The sequence below is a fragment of the Notamacropus eugenii genome, chromosome 5, assembly GCF_028372415.1.
Source record: "Notamacropus eugenii isolate mMacEug1 chromosome 5, mMacEug1.pri_v2, whole genome shotgun sequence".
NCBI classification, from domain to species: Eukaryota; Metazoa; Chordata; class Mammalia; order Diprotodontia; family Macropodidae; genus Notamacropus; species Notamacropus eugenii.
The window spans coordinates 356356190-356366594 of record NC_092876.1 but is presented as its reverse complement, the minus strand read 5'-3'; the positions used below and the strand labels follow the sequence as shown (position 1 = coordinate 356366594).

The 10405-nt window shown below is 38.0% G+C and overlaps 1 pseudogene; it reads right to left on the bottom strand.

Moving 5' to 3' along the window:
• Positions 1–4085: 4085 nt before the first annotated feature.
• On the bottom strand, positions 4086–7075 carry LOC140507947 (coiled-coil domain-containing protein R3HCC1L-like; annotated as a pseudogene).
• Positions 7076–10405: the final 3330 nt, after the last annotated feature.

The window sequence follows — 10405 nt, the reverse complement described above, 5'->3', positions numbered from 1 at the left end:
TAAATATCATTGTTCATTTTTTATTTTCTTCATTCTCTTACAGAATGACATTTTGGCTATGATAAATTCTGTATCTTTTGGGAACAGGACACTAACTTCTTATTTTTCTTGGCAGGAAAGCACACATACTGACACAAACCATAACTCCTCCACAGAAGGTGGAGAGGTAGAAGAGGGGACGTTATTTCAATGTCACTATAGCTCTGCTCCAGTTCTCCAATGGACCCATGACTTCAGTGCAGAGATTAAGCCCAGCATTGCTCCTCACTACCCATCCACACCTTCTCTTCTTATGTGATACCTTATTGTATCTACCTCTAATGGTAGAGATCCCTTATAACTTTAAGATTCTATGATTCTTTGGTTCTAATTGTCATGGGTAAAAATAACAATAGTAAATTAATTAGGTTCCCATTTATATATCTTACTGCCATTGTTCAGTCATTTTCATTCGCATCTAACTCTTTGTGATCTTATTTGGGATTTTCTTGTCAAAGATGTTGGAGTGCTTTGCCATTTCATTCTCCAGCTCATTTCACAGATGAAAACACTGAAGCAAACAGGAGTAAGTGACTTGCCCAGAGTCACACAGCTAATAAGTGCCTTAGGCCAGATTTGAACTCAGGAAGATGAGTCTTCCTGACTGCAGGTCCAGTGTTCTATCCACCATGCCACCTAACTGCCCCTTTCTTACTGTTAATTCTAATTATTTATTTGAAGTAAGCTATTAGGCCTTAGTACCCATAAGCAAATGAACCTATAGTTGTCTTTTTTTTCTTCCGTCATTATATTGAAGTTATATTTAAGAAGAAGGGCATAGTTCTATCTGTACTTTCTAATATTAAGACCTATAAATACAGCTCATGGTCTTATTAATCTTTGATTACACCAATAACTTAAGAATCCATTCCTTAACCCTGGTTGCCTCTAAAAAATTTCATTAATTCCATTGATATTATTACTTCCTCTACTGAGATTTCTGGTCTCCAGTATTTGAATAGCTAATTTCCATTAGTTACTATTAGCAAAAAAATTCATCACTCCCTGGCCAACCTAACACTGAACTCCTAATTTAGCTAAACTCATCCTTAAGTAATAGATACACAATCCACACTCAAACCTTTTGATCTCAGTAGAAGCATTAGGAAATTGCTGTCATAATCTTCTATGCCATAATAAATCAGTGAAATTTCATAGAGATTCAAATGATTAGCCTTCACAAAAAATAAAAATCAACAGAACTCAGCCACAAATTTAGTAATTATCCTCTCCTATTCTCTTTGATTATGACATAATTATAACCAATTTTCAATAAGTCCTTAAGGACTTTGGTATTTCTTCCTTCTAGAAGCGCTGCCTCCTCTCTTCACCATCAGCTGAGAATATCACTGAGAACCAAGAACCCGAACTAGAAGACTGACTGTGAGCATGGAACCGAAGGAGAGTTTGTTTAAAGAAATGAAAACAACTCTAAATAGCAAAGTAAATATTTTCATCTGACTTTAGGTGACCTTGTGTTAAACTTCTCTTCTGAGAAGACTGTCTCCAGGCTTGTGGGTTTGTGGAATGTTAATAATTTTGGAGACTCTATCCACAGTCCAGCAGCAGTCCACTTCCCAACCACACAAACCTAGTTTCCTCCCCCTTCTCCCCAAACAGTTGTGTGTTTATTCAGGTTAATCATGTCTGAAGACAGAATTCAGTTCTCTTATCACCAACTCTTATCACCAAGTCTTAAATGTACTCCATGCCTGTTTCTTTCAAAATATTTCCAACTATATGACTAACTCTTCTTCTTCTTCTTTGCTTATGAAGCCCAGCCACTCCTAGAGGAGAGGGACATGCCTTCTCAAGTCACAGGGCAGTTTTACTTTATGATTGCTGATTAATCAGTTTGATTTGCAGCCATGTTCACTCCACATCAAATTTATTCAGTTAGCTATTTGGAGAGAATTGGCAAAATGAAGAGGTTATTTTAATCCTGGACAGACGTATAGTTTTAAAAAAACAGAGAATCTTAAAATTCAAAGTGATCATTTGGATTATCTAATCTGACTCTAGTCTAATAAATGAATTCTGCTCTCCAACCTTCCTGATGAGTGACCATGCAGTTTCTGCATAAACTCCATTGACAGAAAATTTATTAGTACATGAGGCACGTAGTATATTTGCATGTTTGGACAGCTCTAATTATTTTCAAAAAAGTTTTGCATGTGTTAAAATCTGCACCCTTGTAACTCCCACCAATACTCCTAAAGCTAAGCAGAATAAGTCTATGAGGAGACTACAAGTTCCTCAAAGGCAAAGCCTAAATCTTATTTAATCTTTGTATGTCCATAATATCTCTTCAAAATATGAAAAAAAAGCTATTGTGCTTCAGCTAAGTCTTTTCTTCTCCAGGCTAAACATCCCCAGATTTTAACTGTTCTTCATATAACATGATGTTAAATCCCTTCATCATCCTGTACACTCTCTTCCTGTCATACTTCAGTTTATGAAATAATCTCCCAGAGCTAAACAAATATTCCAAATATAATAAATAATGAACAAAGGATTATGCTGTGACTGACAGCAAAGAAATACTAAAGTGAGGATGGTTTGCTGGCACGCAGAAGGGGAAGATCTAGCCAAAATGATAAGTTTTATAAGCCACAGACATTTTAAAAAAAAAGGCAAAGAATGAGCATACAAAAGTTAAGAATTGCTTTTCTGAGATAAGGAGACCATGAGGAGTTTGATCACTGACTGCACCATTCTCTTTTATTCATTCCACATTTTATTATTAATCACATAATTTACCACTCATTTTACATTTCAGCCAAATTATGTATTCCTTTACATTCCTATGCCAAAATTTATTCCATCTTTCCCTAACTGATGGGTCTTCACTTCATTTATAGGTTTTTGCCATTGCAAAGTGTGTTGCTATAAGAATCTTTTAGCATGGATGCTTTTCCTTTGTATTTGATCTCATTGGAGTATATGCCTAAGAGTATCACTGGGTCAAAGAGTGCGCACATATTGGTAACTTTTGTGATATAGCTCTTAATTTCCAGAATTTGGGGACCAATTCACAACATTAACAACATGGCATTAGTATGTCTAATCTTCCCATTGCTCCTTCAACAGTTGCTTTTTTCATCTTTTGTCATCTTTGCTATTCTGATGTCTATAAAGGTGAGTTTTTTATTTGTTTTAATTTTCATTTCTCTTACTATTAGTGATTTGGCACATTTTTAATATGGTTGCTTATAGTTTTCATTTGGAAGCTCTTTGTTTATATCCTTTAACCAGTATTTATTAGGGAATAGCTCTTGTGCTTTTGTTGTTTTCAGGAAATAGATTTTAATGCATTTCTCTTACACTGTTATGTCAGTTTATAAAGGCATTGATGGACAGTGACTTCCTGCAGGGAGTGATGTGGGCATCCACCCTGACTGGTACTTAGCTAAGGCAAGTACTCAGCTAAACTGAAACTCTTAAGGTCAAAATCCATAATATCTGCTGCTGTCAGCCAGTTATGGAGCTCTGGACATGTTGTTTTAAAAGAATCAGCACTACATTAGGTTCTGGACCTCTGGAGAACAAGGCATCCTTCACCTACATCTGCTGACTATCCAGATATCACTATTAAGAGTTGGAAGAGGTTCTAGAGGATGTCTTTCAAGGCCTACATCTTCCCTATCAAAGTCTGGGTATTCTTTTAGCCTGGAGTCCCTGATTCTTCCTCTAACCTTCTTCTAATCTACAACTGGCTTAGTTAAACTCTTTATAACCAAATTGCTCACACATCTACAGTTTTTCTTGCCCAGTGGGTTCTTTAAAGAGGTATCAACTTCCAAGTTTCTTCCCAGTTGATGAATGTTGCTTCTTCCAATTTTCTACATCGCATGATTCCAAACTGCTCCTTCCAGGTCTAGAAAGCAGAGTGGCCAAAGAGAAGTTTGCTTTCTCTCTGAACCCATAGTCTGTCTTTTTTCCACAGAAAGAAAACTCAGGATGGGTCCTCTAGTCTGGAGCCTATGGAAATATGCATTCTGATTCATGACATCATCCTTCTCTTTGGGTGATGTTCAAGAAGTAGCCTAGTCCTGGCCTTCCTGTTGCTTGTCCTGCTTTCTTTCATGGGTTTCCTGCAGTTTCTTGAACTCTGCATCCTGTCCTCCTTTGGTCTGTTGACTTTGCACCCTAAGGGCACTGATTACTAGCCTTTGGGTTGGGGCAGCTGATGTCTCAGGACATTCCGTTGTTAGCTTGAGAAACTTAGTACAAGTTCCTATTTTGATTTTGGCTTCTTTTGTGGCCTGCGAAAGCAGCTGGATCTTTACAATCATGTGTTTGCTGCTTAGTGCATCATGAGCTGCAATTGAACTGAAGAACACCCCTAGAGTATGTGTGTCATCCACCTATTTAATATCAAATCCTTCCTTTTGATATTTGCAGAAGATTCATGGGAGACCTTTGGTGCAAAACTCCTCGAGGAAATCAGATTTCCCTGACATAAGGAAGGTCACAATTGTTGATGTCAAGCTCAGGAGCTTTGTAGTTTTAATAATAAAATCTAGGTTTCTGGAGATATTTCTTGTTCTTCACACTCTCCAATATCTCTTCTAGAAGTTGTATGTCCAGGGAATCTCTATCATCACTAAACAAAAAAATCCCAATCTCCTCTATAGGAACACTTCTATTATTGAGGAATGATGAAGAACTTTCATTTCCAATTGTCTGTGAAGACAGTGTATTCGCCTTTCCCAGAATCATTTTCCTCACCCGTCTTGAACTGTTTACCAGTTCTTAGATTGTGCAAAGACACTGCCATATCATCTGCACTATCAGTATCACTGCTCAAGGCCCTACTAGAAAGCATTTCTGTCCAATTTAACATGCAGAGTTCAGACTCTAAACAGGAACCATAATTGCTGCATGTTAAACACTTTAAAGATATTATACTTTATAAATTTATATTTATAAATTATATATAATATATAAAGGTATAGTGCATATTAATTTAAATTAATAATATATTATAAATACTTATATGTTCACAATAAAAATTATATTCCTAAAATACTTTAAAGGTATTAAAGAGGTAAAATCTGAAGAGCCAGTCTTGTTAGTCTTTCCATTGACTCTCAGTAACGGGATGAAATATCTTCAGTGTAACCATGTATACACAGTCAAGTTGTCTGAGTTTTCATTCCCACACTCTAAGTTGTTAGCTACGAGAAGAGAGGTTATGTAAGTACTTACTCCCATACAGTCTAGCCAACTGTTTATGCTGCTACAAACCTGTTTAGGAATTCCACCCACAGCTGTGGAGGTACTGCCCACATATGTCTTATCAACTATGCCATCTGCGATGCTTGCACATGCCTGATTGGTGATGTCACTATCTTCTTCCAGCCCACTACCTATAGATGTTTCATCAGTAAAGTCGCCTAAATTATCAGATTCATAGCATATGTATGACTCATCAGCAGTCATCATTCTTCTCAAACTTTATACTCATGCATGTTGAAGCTGCGATATCATTGGCATTCTCTAATTTATATGCATGTGGTCAGAGATAGGATCCACAACTCCAAATATGCTATCCATACTCCTCTTATTCAAGATGTCAACCATATTGCTGAAGAATGTTGGATCAGTTAGGTCACTGACATTCTTAGATTCATCACCTGTGCATGATTGATTGATGAAACCCCCTCGGATTCCCTGAATAACAATATTTTTAAGCCTTCAGTGTTGAGGTTCAGTATGCCATCTGTTGTGTAGATGTTTTCTTCTACAATTTCAGAAGGTAAGGTTAGCTGTACAGATACCATCACACTGTCAGAATTCAAGAGAACTGCAATCTATAAGCTCATTAGAAAACTGGGAGCTAGATACTCTCTCCACTACCCTCCAATCAATCCTAAGTGTTTTTCAAATCTCTTTCTGCATAACTCATCTTCTTCAGTTATTCTTTTCTTAAATCACACAGTTTCACACTTTGGAACGGTTTACCGGGAGCTTAAGTCTCACAGGTTTCTGTGATATAAGTAGTTTTTGTGGAACGGTTATATTACTCTTTTAGAATCCAAATATTTCTCTTCTTTCTTTGGTTTAAAATGTATTTGTGAAGATGTATTGGAAAAATTATTAGGATTTTGAGATACTTTGTTGATTTGACATGATAAACATTTCTTTGTACTCTGGAGTTCCCTTTTGAAAAGAAAATTTTCCTCTCCTTCTTTCAAATATACATCTTCTTTCCTTCTTTCCTTTCTTCCTTCTTCCTTCCTTCCTTCCTTTCTTCTTTCCTTCCTTCCTTTCTCTCTTCCTTCCTTCCTTCCTTCCTTTCTTTCTCTTTAACTCAGATCTCTTTTCATCCCTGGCCTTCATTCCTCTCTACTAGGATTACTTCTAGGTCTCTAATGTTCAGAATTGACTCTAAATACTTCATTCTTTGGGAGCAGATGATTTTCTTCTTGCCCTTGCTTCAATTCAGTATTTAGATGACTATGGCTCATTTCCTGTGACTGATATGAAAAGCATTTGGGTACATAAAGGGCCATATCTGGCTTTCTGGCCCAAGGTCTTCATCTCTCAACATCAGGCTATAAGAGGCCACTTCAATCACAACACTGCCATTTATTTTTAACAAGTTATAGAAGATCAGAAAAGGGACTGTCTATAAAGATATGAAAAGATTGCATACATTTTCAAAAAGAAAAAGGAGCAAAATCCTGGTAATTCCCTAATATTCATCAACATGGATACCAGCCCCAGCCATCTTTGTGACTTCCATCTACAACAACAAATTGGAGGGTTGGATTTGAGGACCTCTAAGGAGCTCTATCACCTTTGAAACTGTTATTCTCTGATAATCAACAGTGCAATAAGCAAAACAGGAAGTTAGGTCTACATATTTTGGTCTCTTGTGGAGAAGGACCTAAATGCTAAATCAACAAAATGGAAGCAATGGAGCATCTCATGGTGTTAAAGTCCACCAGGGAGAGAAGGCTGGGAAGCTCACCTTGGGACCTCCTTCATCACTGAGTTTTTTTTCCTTCTTGATGCTCTGTCCAGACATGTGCCTTAGGTAAGGGAACTTTACTTGGAACATTACTTTTGCCCCTGAGCTTTCCCAGCTGCCCTCTGGCCCTATGTGCAGTCAACCCTTCTCTCTGGGAGGATGTGAGAAGTTAATATTCCAGATTTCAGGTAAATAAGCTGTCTGGCTGTGAAGAAAAGGAGGAGGAAGGTCAGAGGAAGGAAAGATTTCCCTATTTCCAACTTATATCAATTGCTTCTAATTCTACCTTCTAAAGTCAAGCAGAGAAAGAATTTGAATTTCTCTTCTGTAGGATAATACTCCAAATGCTTGGAGAAATGTATGATGTGGTCTGGTGGCACAGACTTATAATCCCTGCTACTGGGAGAGGCTGAGGTTTGGGAATTCCAGTCTACAATAGGGTTAAAACTATGTAGGTGTATTAAGAATGGCACCAATATGGTGAGTTCCCTGAACTAAGGGAGGGCAGCCAGGATGCCTAAGGAGGGAGAAAAATGGCCAAGGTTGGAAAAAATGGCAAAGTTTAAAGCTTCTGGGCTGATCAATATTGCAGTTGGGCCTAAGAGCGGCCACCACACTTCTAGCCTGTGTGAAACAGGGATACCCAGTGAAACAAGGGAAAGAAAGAAGGAAGAAAGGAAAGGAAATTAGCATTTATAGAATTCCTGCTATGTGTGAGGCACTATGTTAAGCACTTTTTTTTTATCCATATCTCTCATTTGAGCCTCACAGTAACCTTGTAAGATTGTTGCAATTTTTATCCCCATTTTACAGTTGAGACAAACAGAGGCTAAGTGACTTTCCCAGTATCACGTAAAAAGCAAATGTCTGAAGCTGGATTCGAATTGAGTATTTATGATTCCAGGTCCAACACTCTATCCCCTGAGCCACCAGCTGTGCCCAAATGTTGAAGGTACTTCTCTAAAACAAGCACCTTTCTGTTCAGGTTCAATGTTGGGAAGAAATGAGGTACTGCCGGTCATTGAACATTTAACAAAAGAAGAGGTTTACTTTACCCTAACACAGAAAGGATATGCAGCAAAGATACAGTAGCATTTACTACCTTTGGATACCCCGCTGCCTTGGTACCTTTCCCCTCCTCCATCTGGAAACACATTTGGTCAATCATACAAGTGTGGTGATTCACGTGATCTCAGGAACTTACCAAGGAAGGAAGGAATGAAGGAAGAAAAAGGAAGGGCCTTGGAATGAGGAAGACCTGGATTCAAGTCCTGATTTTAATACATATTGATTATGTGACCACAGGCAAGTCACTTAACTTCTCAGCATCCCAGACAACTCTCTAAGATTGTGATTTCCAGAGAATTTGTTGATTTTCATCAGCAGAGAGAGTCTCTATACTACCCACTTCCCCATAAGATGAAATCACAGGTGACAGTGCCCTCACCCCACACATACATACATATATACACATTCATATAGCACTGTAAGTTTTACACAGCATTTTACATGTATTTTCTCATTTGCTCCTCACAACAAGTATATGAGGTAGCTGCTACATTCAATTCCCTTTCCTGGTCCATCAGTGTCTTCTGGGAAAGACTGATTTCTCTAAAGGAGGGCTACCTAACCCCTTTGGCAGTCTGATGAAGCCTATGGACCCTTTCTCAGAATGAAGCTTTTAAAATGCATTAAATAAAATACGTATGATCAAAAAGGAAACCAATTATCTTAAAACACACTTATCAAAATGTTTCTTAAAAAAACCAGTTCATTTAATAAGCCCTGCTCTATACCATATAATCATCTGTTGTACTGCTTTGTTCCCTCGCTAATCATTCATTTCTTTCCAGAGACTCCAAAGTCTAATAGTCTTCATATCACCCCAGATAATCAATCAATCAATCAATAAACATTTATTAAGCACCTATTCTATGTTAGGCACTGTGTTAAGCAATGGGGATACAAAAAGATGCAAAAGACAGCTGCTGCCCTCAAGGAATCTGCAATCTGAAGTAAATAAACATACACAAAGCAAGCTATATACAGGATAAATAGTAAATAATTAAAAGAGAGAAGACACTGGAATTAAGAGAAGTTGGAACAAGGCAGTAAAAATTATTGTTTTGTAAACAGGAGTTCTGTAGAGAGGTCACTTTGTGAATCTAGAAGCACAAGTAGGGATGAATTTTTCCTAGGTCAGTTTTAATGACCTAGCAAGTCCTGGGGTACAGTGGAAAGGGTGTTGAACTTGGAGTCACTGAGCCTGAGTTTGAATCTCACCTCTGTTGGAAAAAGTCACTTAACCTCTCTTGGACTCCAATTTTTCATCTATAAAGAAAAAGAGTTGGACTATATGACTTCTCACATCCCTTCTAGCTCTAGATACATGATCCTATGGTTCAGAATGACTATATCAGCACTGATTATTCTCAGTGTGTTCCATGTTGCCAAGCACCAAAATGCATGAGAAATGATTTAAATCAGAGGGCAGCCAGCAGTGGGTATACTAGCAAGACCGAAGAGCAATGTGGTATGAAAGGAGAAGCGAACATGGATTGATTGATGGGGTATATACATTGTTTGAGAGAAGATCAAGTAAGGCTCCACTTACTGAAAGCTGTTGTTGTAAAATGAGATGATTGCCTCAGTACTTCCAACAGGGCTTCAATTACCATTGTATATAAAGGAATCAGATAGAAATAATGTTCCTGACATATTTCTCAGAGAAGTTTCCATGATAGCCAATAGATTGAAAAGTGCTTGGGTGAGAAGACTGGGGGAGGAAAGAGCCAGCTGAAGTTTAGGGGCATAGCTTGGTAGCATAAACCCAGCAGTCAGGGCCCCACAAATTTCTCAAATGTAGTATTTCTGTACTCTCTTGAGAACTGTGTGATATGGTGAAAAGAACAATGACTTTGGAGTCAGAAGACCTGGGCTTCTGATGTTCAATCCTTATGTAACTTTAAGAAAGTCACTTAACCTTCCTTTCTTAGTTCCTTCTTCTAGCTCTAGGCCTACGTCTATGTTTCCATGATTGTTCTCTCTTGGAAGAATATTGTCAGGAGAATTATAGTGTCTGATTCAGAATATGTAATGGAGTGGGCTAGGGTCAACGGGTGCTGAATCTGTTTTGGGTTTTTTTAGAGACAGTCAGGGTTAAGTGACTTGCCCAGGATCACACAGGTAGTAAGAGTATGAAGCCAAGTTTGAATTCAAGATTCTCCTGACTTCAAAACCAGTACAATCACTGCACCACCTAGCTGCCCTGGGTGTTGCATTCTTGAAAATATATTCTCCCTATCTAAAAGTGTGTCTGTGCCCCTGGTTACAAGACTGTGGCCACCAAAGGCTTAGCATCTAGAACAGCTATTTCTTGTTTGCTTT